Source organism: Ictidomys tridecemlineatus, unplaced genomic scaffold (genome assembly GCF_052094955.1).
Source record: "Ictidomys tridecemlineatus isolate mIctTri1 unplaced genomic scaffold, mIctTri1.hap1 Scaffold_36, whole genome shotgun sequence".
NCBI classification, from domain to species: Eukaryota; Metazoa; Chordata; class Mammalia; order Rodentia; family Sciuridae; genus Ictidomys; species Ictidomys tridecemlineatus.
This window is the reverse complement of record NW_027522439.1, coordinates 441617-465944: the sequence shown is the minus strand read 5'-3', so window position 1 is coordinate 465944 and position 24328 is coordinate 441617. Positions and strand designations below refer to the sequence as shown.

The 24328-nt window shown below is 35.7% G+C and overlaps 1 long non-coding RNA gene across 4 annotated transcripts in view; it reads left to right on the top strand.

Annotated features, from left to right (window-relative positions):
- The window catches only part of LOC144373340 (uncharacterized), a 128857-nt gene that overhangs the window by 63253 nt on the left and 41276 nt on the right, over positions 1-24328 (top strand). The window contains exon 1 of one of the 4 annotated variants that reach the window (XR_013433056.1): positions 21758-22023. The exons of the other annotated variants lie outside the window; for them this stretch is intronic. This is a non-coding gene — a long non-coding RNA (uncharacterized LOC144373340). Of the gene's footprint in view, positions 1-21757; positions 22024-24328 lie in introns of those variants that run through there. 4 annotated transcript variants of the gene reach the window in all.

The window sequence follows — 24328 nt, the reverse complement described above, 5'->3', positions numbered from 1 at the left end:
CTGCTAAATTTCATCAGACATTTGAAGAACTGACAACAATTCTTCAATTACAAACCAAATTTAATAGCATCTTAAAAGTATCATACACCATGATCAAGTTGGCTTCATGCAGTAGCTTTTCTATGTATGTATGTGTGTGTGCATGCATGTGTGTGTGTGTATATATGTGTGTGTGTGTGTGTGTAAATATATGAATATAAATGAAGTGTGAGAAAGTTATAACAGCAATATCATCCACAATATTCTTAAAAACGTTAGTCATAAACTTAGCTAAGAAGGTGAAATACCTACACAATGAAAAATAGAAAACACTCTATAAAGAAATTGAAGAAGATACTAAAAGGTGAAAATTATTTCCCATGTTCATGATTGAAAAGAATTAATATTGTTAAAATGGCCATACTTCTGAAAATGATCTGCAGTTCAATGCAATCTCTATTAAAATGGCTTTCTTCACAGAAAAAAAATTAAAATCCTAAAATTTATCTGGAAGCACAAAATACCCCCAAGAACCAAAATAATCCTAAGAAAAACAGCAATGCTGAAGGCATCACAATGCCTGATTTTAAAACATGCTACAGAATCAGTAACAAAGACAGCATAATATTGGCATAAAAATAGACCTACAGATCAGTGGAACAGAACAGAGAACCCAGAAAAAAACCTACTCATCTACAACCAGATGATTCTTGACAAAGGTGCCAAAAATATAAATTGGATAAAAGACAGTCTCTTCAACAAATGGTGTTAGGAAAACCAAATATCTGCATGCACAAGATTGAAACTAGACCTTCATGTCTCTCCCTGTACAAAAATCAAGTCAAATGCCCCCCCCAAACCTTAAGGTAACAGCTGAAACATTGAATTTTTACTAGAAGAAAACAAATAAAGCTGGGCATGGTGGTGCACAACTATAATATCAGAGACTCCAGAGGTTGAGGTAGGAGGCTCAAAAGTTCAAGGCCCACCCTGGACACTTAAAGAGACCCTGTCTCAAAATAAGAAATAAAAAGAGCTGAGGAACATCATCTTAGAAACTCTAGCCAGAGTAATTAGACAGAAGAAAGAACAAGGTTTGAAAGGAAAAAGAAAAACTCAAACTCAATCCGTTTTTGCCGGTGACAATTATATATTTAGAAGACTCAAAAAGCTACACCAGAAAACTACTAGAACTCATAAATGAATTCAGCCAAATAGTAGGGTATAAAATTAACACCCATAAATCAATTGTGTTCCTATATATCAGTGATGAATCGGCTGAAAGAGAAATTAGGAAAACTACCCCATTCACAATAGCCTAAAAAAATATTTGGGAATCAATCTAAAAAAACAAATAAACCAAAAAAAAGCAGGCAAAAGACCTCTATAATGAAAACTACAGAACACTAAAGAAATGAATTGAACAAGATCTTAGAAGATGGAAAAACTTTGTTCTTGAATAGGCAGAATTAATATTGTCTAAATGGCCATACTACCAAAAGTGCTATACAAATTCAATGCAATTCCTATTAAAATTTCAATGACATTTTTCATTGAAATAGAAAAAGCACTCATGAAATTCATTTGGAAAAATAAGAGACCCAGAATAGACAAAGCAATCCTTAGTAAGAAAAGTGAAGCAAGAGCGTCACAATACCAGACTTTATATTATACTACACAGTTATAGCAACAAAAATGGCATGGTATTGGTAACAAAACAGAATGTAGACCAATGGTAGAGAATAGAAGACACAGAGACAAACCCACATAAACACAGTTATCTCACACTAGACAAAGATGCCAAAAATATACTTTGGAGAAAAGATAGGCTCTTCAACAAATGATGCTGGGAAAACTGGAAATCCATATGCAGCAAAATGAAATTAGATGCCTGTCTCTAACCCTGCACAACACTCAACTCAAAGTAGATCTAGGCATTAAACCAGAGACCCTGTGCCTAAAAGAAGAAAAAATATGCCCAAATCTCCATCATGTCAGCTTAGGAACCAACTTCCTTAGCAAGACTCCTAAAGTGAAAGAAGTCTGAAATTCAAGAACCAACAAATGGGATGGAATCAGAACTAAAAAGCTTCTTTTTATTAAATTATTATTTATTCTAATTTGTTATACATGATGGAAGAATGTAATTCATTTCATATTACACATATAGAGCACAATTTTTCAAATCACTATACACAAAGTATTTTCACACCATTTGAGTCTTCATACATGTACTTAGGGTAATGATGTCTGTCTCACTACACCATAATTCCTATTCCCTTCTTGCCCTCTCCTTTCCCCTCCCTCCCCTTTGCCCTATCTAAAGTTCCTCCATTCCTCACATGTTTCCCATCCCCCGTCACCATTATGTGTCAGCCTCCTCATGCAAAGAAAACATTTGGCCTTTGGTTTTTTGGGATTGGCTTGTTTCACTTAGCATTATATTCTCTAACTTCATCCATTTACCTGAAAATGCATGGTTTTATTCTCTTTTAATGCTGAGTAATGTTCCATTGTGTATACATACCAAAGTTTTCCTGTCCATTCATCTATTGAAGGGCCTCTAGGTTTGTTCCACAATTTAGCTATTGCTATTTGTGTTGCTATAAACATTGATGTGACTGTGTTCTTGTAGTATGCTATTTTTAAGTCCTTTGGGTATAAACCAAGGAGTGGGATAGCTGGGTCAAATGGTGGTTCCATTCCAAGTTTTCCAAGGAATCTCCATACTGCTTTTCAGATTGGCTGCACCAATTTGCAATCCTACCAGCAATGTCTGAGTGTGTCTTTTCCCCCACATTCTCATCAACACTTATTGTTGTTTATATTCTTGATAGAGGCCATTCTGACTGGAGTGAGATGAAATCTTAGGGTGGTTTTGATTTGCATTTCTCTAATTGCTAGAGATGTTGAATATTTTTATATGTTTATTGATTGGTTGTATATCCTCTTCTGAGAAGTGTCTGTTCAGTTAGGAAAGAATTGATAATGTGAAGAGAGAGCCTACATAAAGGGAGAAAATTGTTGCCACCTGCACCTAGATAGAGCATTAATCTTTAGGATATATAAAGAACTCAAAAACTTAACACCAACCCCCCCCCAAATAACCCAATCAATGAATGGGAAATAGGTACTTCATAGAAGAAGAAATATAATTAGTCAACAAATATATGAAAAAATGTTCAACATCTCTATCAATTAGAGAAATGCAAATTAAAACTGCACTGAGATTTCACCTCATTCCAGTCAGAATGACAATTATTAAGAATAAAGTAACAATAAATGTATATGAAAATATGGAGGGAAAGGAATATTTATACATTTCTGGTAGGATTGCATATTGGTGCCATCACTCTGGAAATAGTATGGAGATTCCTCCAAAAACTTGGAATGGAACCACGATTTGACCTAGTTATCTCATCCCTTGATATGTACTTAAAGAACTTAAAATCAACCTACTATAGTGATATTGCCACATCTATGTATATAACAACTCAATCCACAATAGCTAAACTATGGAACCAGTCCAAGTGCCCTTCAACAGATGAAGGGATGAAGAAAATTTGGTATATATACATAATGAAATATTACTCAGCCATAAAGTGAAATGAAGTTATGGCATTTTCTGGTAAATGGATTGAACTAGAAACTTTATGCTAAATAAAATAAGCCAATCCCCAAAACCCAAAGGCTGAATGTTCTCTCTGATATGTATGTAGATGCTAATTCACAATAAGAGGTGAGGTGAGGAAAAATAAAAGTACTTTGGATAGACGAAAAGAAACAAAGGGAAGGTAGTGGGAATGGGGTTAGGAAATACAGTAGCATGAATTGGATATTACTTTTCTATGTTCATATATGAATACAGGGCCAATGTAATTCCACATTAGGTACAACCAGAAGAATGGGAGGTGGCATTCCATATATGTATAATATGTCAACATACATTCTACTGTCATGTAAACATATATAAAATGAACAAATAAATTAAAAAAAAAAGAGCTGAGGGACTGCGGTTGTAGCTTGGTGGTAGAGCGCTTGCCTAGCATGTGTGAGGCTCTGGATTCGACCCTCAGAACCATATAAAAATTTAAAAATGGATAAAAAGTATAATAACATTTTAAACAAAGAGCTGAGGATGTAGCTCAATGGTTGAGTGCCCTGGTTTCATCTTCAGTCCTGAGAGAAAAGGATAGAAGGAAGGAAGCAGAAGGGAAAACAAAGCAAAACATATAGAAAACACTTTAAGATATTGGCACAGACAATGATTTCCTGAATAGAATTCAAAGAGCTCAAGAAACAAAAACAAAAATCTACAAATGGGCCTACAAATTAAAAATTTCTGTACAGCAAAGAAAGCATTAACAGAGAAAACTAACAGGAAAAAAATCTTTGTTAGCTATTCACCTGACAGAGGAGTAATATCCAGAATGTGTAAAGAACCAAAAATAAACAAATAATCCCCTCCCCCAACAATAAAAGTACAAGTAATCCAGCCAAAAAATGGGCAATGATCTGAACAGACACTTCTCAAAAGAAAGGTAAATGGCCAATAAATATATGAAAAAAGGCTCAATATATTCAGCCCTCTGGGAAATGCTAATCAAAAGTACAATGAAATTGCATCTCACACTGGTCAGAACGGTTATTATCTAAAACCAAACAAAAATTAAATAATGCTGATCGGAATGTACAGGAAAAAGAACACTTGTATCCTGTTGGTGGAAATGTAAATTAGTATAGCCACTAGGGAAAACAATATGGAGGTTATGCAAAAAGCTAAACATAGAACTAATATACGATACAACTATACCACCTCTGGGTATATCTCCAGAGGAAATGAAGTCAGCATACAAAAGAGATACTTGCATACCCATGTTTATTGTGACACTATTCACAATAGCCAAGATATGGAATCAAACTACATGTTCAATTTCAGATGAATGGTTAAAGAAAACTTGGTATATAAACACAGTGGAGCATTATTCACTTATAAAGAAGAATGAAATCATGTCATTTAAAGGAAAATGAATGGAGGTGAAGGACATAATGTTAAGCAAAATAAGTCATACACTGAAAAACAAGTATTGCATATTTTCCTTATATGTGGAATATATACAGTATATATATTATATACTTTATATATATTATACACAATTATATATTATATATACTTTATTTTATATATATATATACTTTATATATATGTAGTATAATATATAAAATATAATATATTTCTACTTTTAGAAGGGTGTATATATTTAGAAGAGAGAGTGTGTGTGTGTGTGTGTATATATAGAAGAGGGGTTATTAGTAACTGGAAGGAGCAGGAAAGAAGGGGAGAACAAGAGATGATGGATACAATCAAGGCATGATAGCTACATGCGTGTATGGAAATGTCATATTAATTTATACAATTAATGTGTTAATACAAAATTAAGAAAATCTGTATATGAATATTCATAATAGTTTCCTTTCTTTTCTTTTTTCCTTTTTTTTTTGTGCTGCTGGGGATTGAACCCAAGTCCTCATGCACACTAGGCAAGTGCTTTACCACTGAGATACACCCTGAACCCATTTGTACTTGGAACAGTCAAAAACTGCAGATAAATCAAGGCACAGTGGTGCACACCTGTAATCTGAGAGACTCAGGAGGTTGAGGAAGGACAACTTGAAGTTCAAGACCAGCTTTAGCAATTTAGCAAGGCCCTAAGCAACATAGCAGGACTCTGTATCAAAATAAACATTAAAAAAAGGCTTGGATTGTAGCTCAGTGGTAAAGCATCTCTGGGTTCAATTCCCAATACCAAAAAACAAAAACAAAAGCAAACTGGTAAATACCCAAATATTCTACAGGAGGTAGATGGACAACAAACTGTGGAATATCTATAATACTGAATACTACTCAACTCAATAGAATTAACTATTGACACAAATAACAACTTGGATGGATCTTAAAGGAGTTTTACTGAATGAAAGAATCTACTCTTAAAAGATTACATACTGAATGATTCCATTCATATAAGATGATTGAAGTGACATATCTCTAATGGTGAATCGGTCTGTGGTTGCCAGATGTTGAGTTCGGGGGCAGGATATGACTTCTGGGGTATACTTCACGGGAGTTTCTTTGTGTTGATAAAGTAATTCTTTATCTTCATTGTGGCAATGATTATACCAATCGTAGAACTATCTATGCACACACACCTTCCCCTCAAATAATAGCCAATGCAAAATCTGATGAAATCCAGATAAGCTCTGCACTTGATACTGTGTTGTACCAACATCAGCTTCCTGGTTTTACAATATCCTGTGGCTAAGTGAGATGATATAATTAGGGGAAACTGGGTGATGGATACATGAGAACTGTCTGTACTATTTCTGGACATTCTTGTAAGCCTAAAACTATTTCAAAATAAGAAGTTGCAATTTTAAAAATCAGATGTAACAAACTTTAAACAGTGTGCTAATCTGAAGCCCATCTGATTTGAAAGCCAGTACTCTTAGTCACTACACTACACTGGTAAGGATCCATTGGAAAAATGCCTTTATTAGCAGGCATAAATAAGATGCACTCTCAGCTATTCAAAACTCGTTTTGTCTCCTTAGATCTTAGAATGAGGAAAAAACTTCACAAAAGGGAAAATGGTTAGTTGAAACATTTATGGCATTTGAGATGTGATGGTTTAAATAGACTTTATATATCAGCTCGTTTAGGATAAATCTCACTTATTTGTTATGGAGTGATCTCAATGTATTGTGAATCCTCCTTGCTAGATTTTTACATCTGTATTCAGACAAACCATATTCTACATGTTTTCCCTCCTTGGGTATTCTTTTTGATAGCATACTATATTTCAAAAGCTCTTTCCTATCATTTTAGTTTAGAGGAAAGTTTAAGGGAAACTAACATGTTCAAAATAAATTCTTAAAAGCCATAGACTATATTTTTAAAACTATTCTTGTTATCCTACTATTTCATTAGTGTTATGACATTCCTGAAATATCTAAAATAGTTAAAACTGAAAAACACAAGTACTGAGAGGCCATATCAGATTTTGAAACACTCAAAAATTTTAACTGTGAAATACATAAAACAACTCTATTTGTCAGGGTTAAGGTCATGGGAAATATATCTGTTTGCATTTGTAAAATATAACATCATAGAAAGCTACGCCACATAAAGCTACGGAGCAAGAAGCACAGCACCAAACTGCAGTTACATCATCTGCTAAGCATGTATGTTGCAAATTACTTAAAAGCAATCATCATAATATTCTGGGTCCCACCAAAATGTTATGATTAAACATCCACAACAAAGGCTGTGCCCAGAAGTCCCTGCTTTTGTTCTGAGCAAGGTTTATTTGAAGGAAATGGAATGTGATTGTAATAAGAAGCCGGGGCTGGCTCTGTCTCTTCAACTCATTAGGCTGCTGTAATGTGCAAGAGGCAGTAGGTTGGAGGGAGACAGGCTGGGAAGAGACTCATAAGTTCCACTCCAGGGCTTGACAAAGCAAGAGGAGATGACAGGTGCAGAGGAGATGTATGAAGTACTCCATCAGGTAGCTCCCGCAGAGCTGTAGTCCTAGCCTTAAGGGCAGAACTCCCAGGAGGGTGCACTCTATCATAGTCAAAAATTCCAGTGATACATTGTTCATGAGAAAAATCAGACAAGGCAATTACAAGACAGTGCAGAAAGCCACTTCCTTCTCCCAATCAGACTTTCAATATTTAACCATCACTTCCTGAGTGCAGTGGGGCTTGGTGAATAATGCAGCATCCACAAGGCTATCTGAGATTTGTTCCTAATAATGGATTTTTGCATCACAAATAAATAGGGATCATATATTCCTTTCTCCTCTCTGTGGCTACTTCTGCCTAATTTGCATTTTTACCTTTAAGGTGGCCTTTGTTATAAGACATAGGCAAACATCATGGCCTATGAGTGCCTGAACTACTTAACCCTATATTAATGAAGCACAATCTTTTGGATACTTTGTTCTTTCTGGCACACAGGCCTTCAAATGGATACAAATAACATCTAGTGAAATCCAAATGTGGTCTTTTCATCAGAAAAATAAAAGCAGGAACTGGCCTGCTAAAAGCTGAAGGTGACAAAGTGGAAATAGTCATAGCTGAGATGAATCAAATAAATAATGTGAGCCTTGGGCATTTTCCATAAGAGCACTGGAGTTAGTAGTTGTCTAGGAGGGGGCATTTTTTAAAGCTGTAGTGTTTATTTAGGGTTTTCTTGGTAACATTACCAAGGTTGTGGCTTCAGACAACCATTTATTAGCTTGAAGTTCTGTAGGCTGGAAATCCAAGCATGGTGTGGCTGGATTTCTGCTGGGGTTTCAGAGGTTGAAATCAAAGGGGCTGAATGAAGTCTCATCTGGAGACTAAGGAAGGATCCACTTGTAAACTCACTTAACTGGTTAACAAAACTGAGTTCCGTGCAGTGGTCGTGAAGTCCCTTTGAGCAGTTTTGAGGCTATAGGGAGGTCACTCATGTTTAGCTGTAAGGCTAAGCATGGCAATCATTCCTCTTGAAGAGGGAGAATGTTCACATTTGAAAGACTGCCTGGGCTCTGTCCTTGTTTAGGCACCAGTTAACTATCAGGTTTGTAGACCATATTTGGCATTAAGGGTGTGTTTAACAAACTCCACTTTCTAAGGCTTCTGATGCTTAGATATAATTCAAGGGACATAATAGTTTATTTTCATCTGCATGTATTCTCACTTATATTGAGGCTGTGCCAAGGAAAGTAAGAACACCTGTATAATAGGCAGCCTCATCCCTCCCTCCCCACTTCCATTTTTCCTCCCCTTCTCTTCCTTTATTTCCTTCCTTCCTTTTCTCTTCCTTCCTTTCTTCCCTCCTCTCTTCCCTCTCCCAAAAGAAGTTGTTGAGTCCCTCCCATGTAACAGATAGGCACAGTGCTAAGTTCAAGGAAAAACTACACCTAAGAAGACATAGCCTCTGTTTTAGGGATGATTTTATAATTCAATGTGAAACACAGAAAAGTAAATGGGCAATCTCAAAGTCTGATAAAATGAATAACATTTTAGGATGATAAATACAGGGGTATCATATTCACTAGATTTTCTCTTAACTATCCATTAAGCCTAGTATCCCTTGAGCTGTATTACTCTTATTTTATTGAAAAGTCTTGAGGTTTAAACTATCCTAAGTTTATAAATTTTGCAAATTTATAAACTTAGGATAGGATTCAAATCCAAGCTTTACACTTGCTATCTGTGTTCTACAGCTCTAGCACTTATTGATCATGGACACTAATTTGTTGCTCTGGGAAAATATGGTGGGAATGTACAGCTAACATAGTCTTGGAAGATCCAGGGGGTGGACATGAAAGAGCTTAAAGAGAAAGTTATAGCTTATCTGAGAACTGAAGAAAAATTAATAGTGGAAGAACACGATATAAAGAATAAGAAAAATTTGGGCCTGGAACCTAGCTATTCCTACTTCCTAGCTTGGGGGAAATGTTTAACTTCTCAGATTCAACTTCCTTATCTATTTTTTAAAATGAGGCTAATAATATCTTATGTCAGAGTTATCAGAATGAAATGAGATAGCATATGTGAAATTTCTAGCATAAGGCTTGGCATTAAGAAGACATCTAGTAAGAATTTCTTTTCTATATTGTACTAATATTCTGTTTCACTGTGAAAACCATGGAATACATGATCTGCTTGATTCTCAAAGTCATGGGATGATTCAGATGGTTTAAAATGAGAGTTTAGATTATTTATTCTAATTTATATCAGTATAACCTGAATATTTCCTGTGTTATTTTGGGTATTTCTTTTATCTACCTGCTGAGCAACTCATTCAGCTATTACTGAATATGTTTTAAGATAAACATTCCTGGAGGGAAAAAAATGCTTGGATATTTCTCAAAAATAACAGAGCCTGAAAGAAGCATTTATTAATACAACTCAATTAAAAAAAAAAACTTATGTGACTGGTTGTTGTTGAATTAAAAAGAGAAGACATGACTCTTCAACATAACTTACTAATTGTTTCTCAAGTTCATGGCCATTTGTTACATTTTTGAAAATTGTGTACTTTATATTAGAGTCAGTTCCAGATGTAAGAAGCCCTCTCCACTCCTTTTAAGTGAACATTAGGAACCATTGAACTGAGCAGATGCAATTGGTTTAGGATAAATGGATGTGCACCAGTACTCCAAGATGAATACCCCCATGCAAGATTCATTATCTTTCTCATTAAACCTCTTCTCCTGATGGGCCATGTCTGTTAATGACATCAATATTTTCTTAATGACATTCAGGCTAAAAGATTTGACTGGTCTTTGTCTCTGCATTGCATCAAATAAGTTGTTGAATGTGGTAGGCAGAATTCTATGATGGTCCCCCAAATTTCTGACCCCTAGAACACCATTTCTAGTGTGATCTCTTTCCTTTTTGTGTGGTGTAAGGCCTATGAATACAGTGGATGCCATTCCAGCAGCCAGGTTACATCATATGACAAAGTGAAAGGGATTTTTTTCAGATGTAATTAAGGTCCCTAATCAGTTCATTTTGAATTTACCAAAGGGAATTATCCTCAGTGGGCTTGCTCTAGTCAGGTGAACCTTTTATAAAATGGCTTTGATCTTTTCTGAGTCCAGAGACCCCAAGAAGTAGAGGTTCTGTTGCTAGCTTTGAAGAAATAAGTGGCAGCAAATCTACCCCCAACTATGTTTTATCTTACACAAGTGCAGTTTTGATCATGTCTCTCTCTTTAAAGAATTTTCTTTGCTTCCATTTTTTTCCACAGTCAAGGGAGTATAACTTAGTTGTTCTGGTTGTTTTGGACTTACAGAGCTATAGATGTGAATCTCACTTTTAGCACTTAACTAGTGTTATGAACTTATACAGCTTAATAAACCTCTTCAAGCCTCAGTTTGTAAAGTGAATGTCATAAATTTTATCTTCCATGTAAGGTAGTTGTGACAAATGAGATAATACATGTCAACATTATGTCACAGAGCAGGTGCTCAGTAAATCATAGCTATTAGGGTGGATATTAAGAATTAAATTCAAACTCCTTTTTCTGATACTCAAAGTTATTTATGATTTTCAATAGGTTTTTCAGCCACATCTTTTACATCTTTCTGTAAATTTTATGAATTAGTGATGTAAGCACATTGATGAGCTTGAAGTCTTTGGTTATGGGGTCCATTTTTGTCCATTTGTTTTTTTTCCTTTAGAGGTTTTGTTTTGCTTTGTTTTGTTTACCTCCTCTTCTGCATCTGTCAAAATTCCATTAACCTTTTTGAGGCTCAGTCCTTTTGAGCCTCCTGTCTAACTAGGGCTAGGAGCCAGCTGGCACCCACAATTATCCCTGTGCCAAAAGCTTGAGTCTGTTGTGATTTGTCAGAGGCCCCTTCTGGATTGTAGTGCCATACAAGTTGCTATGTTGTAGCAATCCCACCTACCCCCTTTCTCTTTATTTTATATCTCAACTCATAACTATTGTTTCATCTCTTTTCCTGATGCCATTTTTTTAAAAAAAAACTGTATTTAGTATTTTAAACGATGCTTTGACCACTAACCTGCTCACATGATCATGTATCTTACTTTATAGGAAGATGGGATTATCCTTACATTTCCAATTCAGCTGGCACACAAGTACTCAATACTAAGCACTCAAACAAGTATTTAAAACCTTGTTGGATGGTTAGGATTAGTTTTATTGACCTTCTTGTCAGTTTTCAGAAGAATAAAGCAAATTTTTATAATGGATCTTGTCTATAAATGGTTGATTGACTTTAGGAGCATCTTGTTTCATTTGAATAATTAAATATTCTACATGGGAAGGCATCAAAGGAAGTATGTTTTATAAGGTACAACAAAATCTATAAAGCTCTAGATGTCCAATTTATTTAAATGAGCATTATTTCTAGCTCACAGATGCTTGTTTGTCAGAGCAATTGCAGAGCTTCCTTGTTATAAAAAATCTTTTTACCCCAGCAATTGCATTTATGATCCTAGAAATAGTTGTGAGCTATCACCAAGATCATACATCAGGATGACTGGATCTTTGTAAGTATTATTCTATGTCTTCCTTCCTCTCTTCTATCCCTACAGTTTGACACAGACTCTCTCTACCTAGCATCGTCTTTCCTTCTCAGGTGAAAACCGTTCTTCTGGAGAATGTAGATCTCAAATTGAAATCAAGTAGCTCTGCTTTCTCTTTTTCCTTTGGTGACTTTGCAAAATAATTCCTAAAGAGTATGTAAATTCTGTCCCTCTCCTTTCCTCAAAATGTAGGTGGAGAAGTCCTTTTGTCCTCAGAAATACAACTTAATTTCTTTCTGAGCACTTGCCTTTTAACATTATATTCTTAGACGTTGTTGATAGCCTTTGATTCTCATTCTTAGCCATATTTTCTTTTATTCCATCTTCTATTCATTTTAAATCTGAGCTATCAGATAAGACTAAATTTCTTTCATAAATTCTTCAATTATTTCTTAGAGTTTTAGAGTCCATAAAATGCTGATTATAATATTATGTTTAGGTTTAAACATTCTTAATATATACTAAACTCAGTGCTAAATATTTTACATGGATTTTATGAGTTAATTCTTCCAAGAAAAAATATGTGGTCTATACTATTATTTTGCCCATTAAAAAATTAGGCTAAGTGATTTTCCCAGGCAGTCTGTGCTCTCCTTACTTTTCAGAGGAAAACACTGAGACTTAGAGAAGTAAAACACTTTGCTCAATGTCATACTGAGGCTCCGACCTACACATTTCTTGAGTCTGTATTCTGAGCTCTTCCCATTTGTGCTGTAACTCCCTCCTTATCTTTGAAGTTTTTGACATTTGCTGTCTTAAAATCTTCAGCACACATCAGCTTCAGTATTTCCTTTTCACATTACAAATTCCAGGATGACATGGTAACCATTCAGCTCTTCCCTGTTAGAAGATGATTTAAAATAGCAGTATCCTTTCTGTATCTTTTATTACTTAAGAGACAATATTGTCAGTAAAGAACAATTGAAACCACTTTGTGCTGTGAAGAACTTCTAGTAGACATCAAGAGAACTGAGTTTTCCCCCCATAGTTTGCCTCTGTGCCAGTTTCGTCCTAGAGACAGTCCATTATCTTAGCACATCAGAGTTCCCTGAGACTATGAGGGAAATTGGATGTATAGACATTGAATTGTTGACTTGGGTATTATAATGGATAACTGTTTCCAGAAGAATAAACAATCCTTAAGTATACCAGAAGTTTTAGGAAACATGATGGTAGTTCTACCTTTTTATACACTTTATGTAAGGTCATTTTATTCATTTAAAACTAAGTTTCAATTTGAGAACTTGACTGCAAGGATGTTAACTGATGGAAGAGATCTGCTATTTTTGATACAACTAATGATGTCTCTTTTGGTTTTCATTATAATATTCTTGGGAGAAATATATTACTTATTAGTAGCACTGATATGTTTACCTTTTTATTGCCCATTCATTTTTTAGTAAATAACTACAGAAGCGTAATAGGATACTCAAATAATTGCATAAACACTGTACTAAGTGAAAGGTGGCTATGTTGCTGAAATTAAGCTGTTCGGGCTAAGAAAGAGGCAATGTCAAGTGGTGATAGTTTGAAACATTTTTTCAGCCATTTACATTGTCTAAACTCAACCCATGAATGTAAATTCAGGGGTAATGATATGTAATTAAGAAAATCAGGGCTGCTAGTGTATTTTAGAAAGTTGTTAATTATAACTTCCATTTGATTAAACAGGCTTTAGCATATTGCCACAGTTATTAACTATTCCCCTCTCACTTTATTTTTACCCAAATGGATTTACTATGCTTCTAGTGTCAGGTTTAAAAATTTTCACTAAGATTATACCTTATTTATTACTGGGCTTTTTTCTTTCCATTTATATTTAATCTATTTCTTTGTAGAAGAAATTCCCTTTCGTTGTTGTATTCTTGACATGAATTTTATCAAATGTCAGAAAAAGTTATTGGCTACTTTCTTTTATTAAAATATCAAATTCACTTTTGTTATCTGTCTTAGTCACCAAAAATTTCTGTTTATTTATAGAATACAGAAATTGTTATCTGTCTTAGTCAACAGAAAATTCTGTTTATTTGCAACAAACTGCAATTAACTTAGCAAATGCAGAATTTATTGGAAGGGAATTGGCTCATTAACGCTTAGGATAAGAAGAGAAGCTGAGGCTTTGGAGTGTCTGGAAAGGAAGCACCCAGGAAGCCATGAGCTGAAAGGTTGCTCTCTAAGTAAGGCTACTCACTTAGAGATTAAGCCTGTGCCTTCTAAAGGAGCCTAAGCAATGAACCATTCTCAGAATGAAGAGATCAAGGATCCCATGGGATGTTTGTTCATTACTGTTAAATAAATACTTTTTGCTGTTGTAGTTCATTTTTTACATTTTCACACACTCCCACAAATTATCAAGCAGGCATAAAGCCATCTACATAGTAGATGCTAAATAAATATTTGTTGAGTTAAAAAATATTATTATTCACTTTTAGAGCATTGTCACGCATTCCTTCTTGGATATGAAAGAGATGTGAGAGTGACATCTGCCCCTCCATTGACTGATTGTGCACATCAGGATTGCCCTGGGTGGGACTGACTTGATACTTTTATTTTGTGCTTTCTGCAGACTGTAATTTTCCACCTAATGAATGAAAATCTTAGATGATCAAATAGCATGAGTACAGGACAATGACCTGATTGTCATAAAAACCAAGCTGCCTGATTTGGAAAGAAAATTTTTAGAAAAATGATTGAAGAGTTCAAATTAATTAAAGGTTTGAATTAAGGAAATCTTATAGTAGATTTCATTTAAAACTTTTTATACAAATTATAATTCTATCTCAGTGCCAGAACCTTAATGCATTAAGATATCTTTGTGGTGAGATCAGTTCAATAAAACACTGGAGCAAACAGCAGAAGTTCTTTGGCAAAATCATCCTATACCAAGCTTTCCCAAGCTCTTGCCTGGGACTTCTCATTCCCCTTATTGTTCCTGACCAGATTTGGTCTTTGGCACCCCAATATTTGGATCTGCTTTTCTCTCCACATATTAGGAAGTCTTTTCTGATCCTCATCCAAGCTTCTTCAATCCCATTACCAACAAATGCAATTTGGTTTTCTAGTATCTGTCCTTTAATAGCTCTTGTGTGTGTGCCCTTGTGAAAATATTATCTGTTGACTCTGCTAAATGATTTAGCTCCACCTCTCATGCTACACACTAAGACTGATTCCCAATCACATATTCCTGTAAAAATCTTGTTTCCTTTTTTTAGGGTACAGTATTAATCACCAATATATTTCTTAGCATGGGTCCTTGGGTCTTATGTAATGAAGAGTCATGACTCATTTGTTATTGTAATCAACCATGGCAGAGTTGCCATATTATTTCTTGCCTACACTAGAAAAATGCTTGAGAGTAAAAGTAAGCACGATTCATAATTGCTCTGCAATAACAGGTGCACACTAGACTCGCCCAGGGCTAACTGGAACTGTTGTCATCATAATAATTATGATTATCTGTTTTCTCATTTCTCTCCCGAGATTTACTAATTTTCCTTTGTATTCTTAAGTCTCTCTCTGATTTTGCTAAGTTCTGGAAATGAGCCATTTAAAAAATAAATTAGGGATGTATTTTATGGAGATGGTCTTTAAAATCAAACATCCTATAAACCTTAACTTTCAAAAGACTTTGATATTTTACGCTTGTGTGCTAGGGATACTTTTATTTTTAAAGTAAGAAATGAATTACATTGTCAGAAGGACTTACCCACTTTTTTCTTTATTCATAAAAAAATTACCAATTTCTTTAATATTAGATGGCATTAGGTTTTTAAGTTTTCTGTGGCTTGGTCCAGAATGCCCACTTTAAAGTTCTGTTGTAGAAACACACATTGAAAATTTATTAAGTAGTTTGGATGTTTTTATGCAACATTTTCAAGTTTCTAAGTTTTGGATAATTTTATATATGTACACATATATATTTACGTATATTTGTAATATATGTTTACATATGTGTACATATATGTATATTAAATGCCTGAATTAATAATTAAAATACCTCAAAAACCATCTCATCCCTTGGTTCTTTCCCTTTGTGGCATATCAGAATTCTAATTTAAGTGGTCTTGGATGGGACCCAGGAAGAAGCACTTAAAAAAAAAACCCTCAGGTGATTCTAATGAGCAGCCAGCACTGAGGATATGATTAAATTCAACCCTTCATTTTACATGTGAGAATATAGAGGGCCTCTTACTTCAGCTGTCACTGTGGGTTAACAATCCAAATATCCCTGTAAAGCTCTAGATGCTTTTAAAAGGGCTCTGTGAAAGTGACATCACCTTCTTTATTTAGAACTGATCATAATTTTTATGGTTCCAACAGATGTCTGTTTCCTGAATTATCCTTTCACATCATGGGGCTTCTAAAGCATTTGCCAAAGAAGCCGGAAGGTATATCTCTTTTTTCTGTTCTCCAAGTAGTACAGCATATTTTAGCTTTTTATTTCTTGCCAGTATGTTTGCTTGAGTTTCTTCATTTATCTTTTGTCCACTGAAGTTTATCCTCTAATATTTTAGATTATGAGGATTGTACCACTAAAGAAAGAGCCTGCAGCCTCAAAAATATTTCTCTTTTGTCTTGAGTGATTATTTAGCTTAGATGTCAGCAAATTATAACCCATGGGCCAAATCCAGCACACTGTTTTTACAAATAAAGTTTTATTGGAATTCAACCATGACTTTTTATTTAACTAATGTCTATGGCTGCTTCACAACCACAGAATTGAGTAGTTGTGACCCAGAGACAGTATAATCCACAAAGTTGAAAACATTTACCATCTGATTCTTTACTAAAAATGTTCTCTGACCTCTGGTTTAGCTAGTTTAAAAAAATCTTTGTACTCCAAGATATTTGTAGCCGTTGCTCCTCTATCATATAAAGTTAAAAGCTGTGCAGTTTTCAACTAGATTCCCATTGACACTTTTATTGTATTGCCCACATTCAATACCTGGTCTTTTTTCCTGCGGGCACCCAACAGATCCTTCAACTCTGGAACCTAATATCTTCTCAGTTGCAACTATCCCACATCATCTTTTCTTGGCATACCATACATTTGATTTTTTATTTTTGTTTATTTTTAATGATATCTTGATTGAATATAGAATTGGACACCTATAATCCAAAGATGTTAATTATCCCCATTTTATTTAACTTTGGTGAGCTTCTAATGTTCTTTTTTTGCATTTATTTTATTTTTATATTATTTTGCTTACTTTTGTAGCACTTTTTATTAATATTTTTAGTAACATTTATTCATCCTTTCCCTGGCTCTTATATCTTTGCTTCAATATTGTTAAAAGTTTTTATTAAGTTCTTTGATTATATGGAAATATGCCTAATCATAATTTTATCTGCTTTATGGCAACATTTTTGCTCTGTCAAAATTCAGTTTTTTATGTGGAAATTGTTTTGTCTATACATTTCCTTTGTTTGCTTGGGACATCTTCATGTATTTTGTGTACTGGTTCCTTTGTAATAACGATTTATTTCTGAATATGTTCTTTCTGACACCTGTTTTCAGGAGACAAGACAAGGTTGTGCTTCTGAGCTGTGAAGCTTTTTATCTGGTTTGCAATCATGGCAGAAATTATTAATTACATTCTTTAACATCCATTTCTCCCTTCTATAACAACAGATACCAATTCTACTCATTGTCATTGTGCCCAGATAAAACTCTAAAATTCCCAGCTTTCCTTACTGCTGGTTTTGGTCATGTGACTAAACTCTGTCCAAGAATACATAAGTGTTGATTGTGGCTTCAAAGTAAGCACCTTCAGAGTAGGAAGGGGATGGGGTCTTATTTCTCATCTATCCAAAAGTGCTCCGAAAGTTATTAGGTGACTGTGTGGTGATCAGGAACATGAAAACCACGTGAATATCATCGCAGAAAGTTAGGAGCTGTTTCTTTGATGACAAACTCAATTATCATATAAATCCTTTTCTTGAAATTTTTCAAGGACAGAAAATAGTCATCTATCATTCTAAGGCTTCTTTTGGTTGTTATATAGGTAAACCTAATCTTAGCTAATATGGTAATACAATTTATAACAGGATTGTGTGAGTGTGGATTTGTATACAAGATAATTGATTGGACTTTACTTTTTCACTGTTAACCAAAGGGGTCAGCTTGAATCTTTCTCCATTCTCCCCATCTCACCAACAGGTTGTTTTCTGTTGAGATGTCTGTGTGGTTCTTTCTGCAGCCCCAGATTCCTTATTTCTCTGAGTGCCAAATGAGGACCAAAGAAGTTTCAACTACAAGCTTGCATGTTCCAACATCATTGTTTAGACAAGGAATCATCATCTGCTCTTCTTGGGTTCTCCCGCATCTTAGGAGAATAGGTGCTCTGCAGGCTTTGTCTGAGCTCTGTGTTTTCAGGTGGGTCTTGGCTTTATCTTCTTGTGGGCCTCTCTACCGGTCTCTATATTGGGCAATTCCCTCCTCGTATATATTGGTTCAGATTTAGTTTTCCTAGTATTGTCAAAGACATAGTTTCCATTTCTATTTGTTTTCTGCCTGTTGTAGCAAGGTGACTTTGGAGAAGAAAAGGGGTACAGATGTATTTCCTCCACCATTTTAAAAACAGAAGTCTCCTTAGTTTGTTTTAAAAATAATAATATTTAAAATAGAACAGGATATATGCTCATCAATCAATAGTAACTACTCTCTTTTTAAAAATATCTTTATTTCTTTATGTGGTGCTAAGGATCGAACTCAGTATCTCACACATATGAGGCAAGCACTCTACTACTGAGCCACAATCCCAGCCCAATACTGTCTACTGTTAACATTTTAAAGAATGTTTTTTCACCAAATTTTCTCATTTTCTCTCAATCTTGTTATCTAAGTAGAGTGATAGGAAATACTTATATATGTGTTATATATATATATATATATATATATATATATATAAATAAATAATAGGTTTATATATATAATATAAATTATATATATATATATATAATAGGTGATATTTATTTATATCACTTATTTAATTTTTGGGAACATGATCTAGAATATACTTAGTCTACAACAATATTTTAATTATTTGTTGGCATTCTACAATATGGATATACTAAAAGTTATTAACCAATTCCCTAATTTGAGATATTAATTTTTCACCCATTGGCTATGATAAGTAATTCTGCAATGTACACCTTTTTTTCTTAAAAAACAACAAGCTAAGAGTGCCTTATTTTTTACATTTTCTTAGAAAATTTTTGTACAGTGAAATTTCAGCTCAGGTCAGATGGTCATTAATTATGATTTAATAACTGATTATTAGGTTCTCATTATTATTCAAGGTCAGTGAGGAGGCAGGATGGTAAATGGAGCCCTGTAACTCAGTAGTTATGTCATCCTCATCACTAGAATAGAAGCTATGTTCCTCAACTTACTAGCAGACCCAGACTGAAGCTTTTTATATAAACATAGGCAAAAAAGGCCCCAGAGTTTTAAGGGCTGGGAAACATCCTTTGCTGGGTATTCCTAACATCATAAGACCTAACAGTCTTCTCTACTTCCTATTAGAATTTTTAGAAAACAATTTTTTCTTTTAAATCAGCTTTAGAGCTGTAAAATAGATGAAAAATATTACAGAATTACCTTCTATTCCTTATTGTATGTCTCTTAAGACTAATGTCTTAGCCATAATATAATGGTTAAGAACACTATGTTAACATTGGTAACTTTGGAAACTAAACTACATGCCTTCTATGAAATTCACCAATTTTTCCATTAATGTTCTTTTTTAAATAGTAGAGGCTCAGGACAATTCCATATAACATTTAGTTTTATTTCTCCTTATTCCAGTCCAGCCTATAATAGTTTCTCAGTCTTTCCTCATCTTTTGCGATATTCACACTTTTGATTAATACTGCTCCCTTACTTTGTAGAATGCCATTCTATTGGGATGTGTCTAATATTTTCTCATGATTAGATTGAGGCTGTTTGTTTTTGGTGACAATACTACAAAAATGATATTATAACTTTCTCAATGGATCATATTGAGTTCATAATATTGACATGTCTTATTGCTGGTCATGTTTACCTTTCTCAGTTGATTAAGTTGGTGTCTGACCATTTTCTCCCCTATAAAATTATTGCAATTGATAAGTATCTTGGGTGACATACTTTCAGACTATGCAAACACTATTTCTCTTCAAAATATTGCCCAGTAATTTTAGTATCCATTGGTGGATCTTTCCTTCAACAATTATTACTGTGATGTTTATCTAATGGTAATTCTGAATTTTTTTCCTTCTATGTTTATCAATTGGAACTTGTGTGAAAGAGCTCTTGCTTTTCCCTCATTTATTTATTTGATTATTTATTATATCATTATGAACATATGGATATTTATTTTATTCTTTTGATTAAAAGCATGTATACAAAGTTATTTTTCTTTAGCCTCAAAGTTGCCTATCACATTATCTTTCATACTTACTTAAATTAGTTCTTCATATATTTGCATTATTAGCCCTTTGTGCCATATATGTTGTGAATCTTTTGTCTCTGTCAGTTGCTTTTTGATTTTTCATTATAGTGGTTTTGTTATACAAAGCATTCAAAGACATTTATATAGTGAAATTTATCAATCTTGCTTTTTGTTGATTCTAGATTTTGAATTATCCTTAGAAAGCTTTTCCTACACAAAGTTTAAAGTAAAATTTACTCCATGGCTGCTTCTTGTATTTGTAATGTTTTATTTTTTTAAATTCAGCTCCCTAATTCATTTGAAACTTATTTTTATGGTTGATGTAAAATATGGATCTAATTTTATCTTCCTTCAAATGGCTATTGTTTTAAACATTGTATCATCCTCTGTGCTCCTGTGTGATAGAGTGCAGAGGAAATAAAATCATGTTTGTGGCTCCTGACAGCATTCCCTATCCAGTTGTTGGGTTGTATTGTTGTGGTGCTGGTGTGTGTTTTTAATAATGCCATGTAACTCTTAAGCAATTTCGTTTTTGATCAAGTCCCAAATCTGCCAGGCTGTTTTCTCTTCCTAACTGTGGAAAAATGAGACAGTTACTTGAACATTTATTTGGTAAGTAAAGCAATCCATTTCCTCTGTTACCATGTAGCCAGAGTTTTTGTGAATATTTGGGTCTGTTTGGAAGAGGGGGTCTTGGCTACAGCAGCTAGGGGCTTCATTAGCAGGAACAAAATAAAAGCTTTTAAAAAGAGTCTGGAGTTCAGGTGACTGTTTGAATCCACTGTTTTTCCTGATAACCTGCAGCTAGGAGGGAAGATTTCACTTCCTGTTTACCCTCAGCCAGGGGAGAAATGTTCAGGGCATTGTCACTTGCTTCTATACCTTTAACTGGGTTTGTTTGGATCTTAGGACTCTGCGTAGGAGGTCTGCTTCTTGTAAGTTAATGCAACTTCTTGTTCTTAGAGTCACAGAGCCCTACAAACATGGGGGGGGGCAGGGAGCTAACTGTTGGTGTGTGTGTGGGCATGGGGGTGTCAGTACTTAGTTTTAGGGTTACTTAAATGTAGTGCAAAATCCCATCCACCACCAAACTTGATTTCATTCAGGACTCAACTGATCAGCAGAGTTGGCCTTTTTCCACACCTGACCCACACATCTGTAAGCACGCTGACCTGACTTGGCTTTATTTGTCTTTTTCTACTTTTCCCCTGGTCTCTGGATGCTGTAGCTAGAATTTAAAAGTGAAAAAAATGTCCACTTTTGCTTAGCGTTACCTTTAGAATTCCCTTGGAAATTCATTCCATACATTTCCAGCTGGGAGACCAATTCAGCAGGATTTTAAGTGCTAGAAATATATTCAGTATCTGTGTTATGCCAACTTGATGAAGTCAGTTAATCTTTTTTTCTTTTTAAAGTAGTGTCCAGCCACCCAAATTTTGACACCAGTTGGATGAAGGTCCATTGAATAAGGAGAAATGCACCAGATTCTAATTTGAAGTCTAAGGTGGGTCAGCATCTTAGAGTCAAAGTGCAGAGGGTGGTGATATTTTATATGAAACAGCCCACCCCCAACTTAAGTTCAGACACTTAGCTATTTTCTTTGTTCTTATCTCCTTGCTCTAAATGGAAATTTCATATTGAGCTTCTCATGCTCTCCCTAGAATCAATATCTAATCACAAGACGCCTGGTTTGGTGTCTTCAGTGTTTGCATAATACAGTGTTTGTTGGGCTGCAAGGAGACTTAAGGACAGAGCATCTGTCCTCTAAAAGCTTGCATTAAAATGGCTCCCACAGGTTTGGAAAGCTAAGACCTGTTTTCAAGTGTGCTGCCCCAGCACCTTCCCAGCCCCTGGATCAAGCTGGTCACTTTTCCTCTGGTACTGTGGCCATCCCCAAGCATGGGTCAGTAAAAAGTTAATTGCTTTTCAAAGTAGCCTTTATTTCCCACTTCCTAAGAGGAAAGAATGTCTGCATTGCAGCAGGACGAGGTAGAGACAGCATTGTGGGCCCACAGAGCATCCCAATGGGCTTCCTCTCTCTCGCTCTTGAACCAATAGACTGGGAGGAAAGGTTAAAGATTGACAGTTGCAGTGGCCGGACTGAGAAGGGGTGTTCTGGAAATTTCTACTACCATCTTTGTTCCTTTCAGGAAAAGCAGATCCCCAGGCTGAAGAGTCCTACATTTCATTCCTCGGGCATCCTCCTTCCTCCCCCCTTGCTTCTCTCATCAAGGTAGAATGTTCTTCTGCCACATTGCTAAATTGCAGAGGATGAACATAATGATGGGCTGTTTTCCTTTTTTCTTCTGCCTCCTCGGTCCCCAAAGAGAATGACAGCTGCATGGAACAAACACAGACACACTGGAGCTTTTGATTCCTTTTTTTCCCTCCAAGACCCTCCAGGATGGATGCACTTTCTGCTTTGGGAAATTAAGTGGTATTCACGTGGGGGAGGGGGAGGGGGAAGCAATGGCTTTTATTAGCTCCAGAAAATGGTCAGTGTTCAGTCTGTAACTAGGAATTAATTACATATAATCACTCAGTAAACTTTCTTCAGAGTTTTTTCTAATTGCTGAGCATGAACTTAGTGAGGCCATTGGAGCCAAGTCCAGCTACTTTTGTAATTAAGAGCTCAAAGATTTGAATCAGAAAGAAAGAAACAATGAGGGCCTCTTGGTTATAAATTAGGGATGTAAACAGTAGTCATTTTCCTTTCTTTCTTGTAACCACTTTTCTTTTAAACAAAACATCCCCCTTTTCTTTCCCTGGAAGATCCAGTAGGGATCTTAGAAGTAGAAGATTGAGTCACTCTTCAGAAAGCTGGGTGGCAATAACCTAGCAAAACCTACAGGCAGGGGTGGGTTTTGGAAGGACCAGCCACTTCCAATGGGTGACCTTCTTTGTTTCTTCGGCCTTCTCTCCCCTTCTGTCCTCTGGCAGAGGCAGCCAAACATTAGTCAGCCCTGGATCTTGTTTTGCCTCTGGTTGATTCTGAAAAGAAAGATACATTCAAGGGGGCCTTCCCCACCCTGCAGCAGAGACCTGAAAGCCGGCCTGTTTGGAGGCTCCAAGTTGTTCTTAAAATGCACAAACAAGTAAGGATTCACCCTTGGCCTCAGGTTGCTGCACTGGGGCTGCCCTTCCCCCCACCCCCTGCTCTCCTTACAGACAATCAAGCAGGCAGTGGCCAGGCCAGGTCTGCAGCCTGAGCCTGCCAGGCTGGCCCTCCCCATCACAGTCACCTACCTACCAGCCGGCACTGAGCCAGTGCCCATCCTCATCCTCGCCCTGGCTTGGCCCTGGGCTCTATGCCCTCTTTCTCGCCTGGAGCAAAATAGCAGTCACCTTGAAACTCCTCATTCCCAGCTCTGGAGGAATCCTGAGGCCAATTCTCAGACCTTAACAGTAAATGACATTATCCACCATGAGGCTATTAGTTTGGCCTCTGAAAAATGGGTTTTGGAAAACTTATTGCTCATTCTCAGGGCCCTGTTGGGGGTGGACAAAAACCTAATTTGTGAGTATACTGTTCCTTGGAGAGGGGAACCTGGGACTTAGGATTTCTCTTTTGCAGACTGGGGTTGTCTTTCCTTGATGTTAACGTCTTAGGGGTGGCTCTGCAGAGGGCTGGGTGGATGGTGGCCGTTTTCAGGCTTATAAACAGCCTTTTAATTTTACCTTGGCCTCAGCCTGTGGTGCAGCCCTCCAGCCTAGCTCTGCAGATGCCTGCTGTTCCAGAAGCACTTTCATTTTACCTAATTTGCAGGATGGATGCAGAGCTGGCCACCCTGCACTGAGAAGGGGGCGTG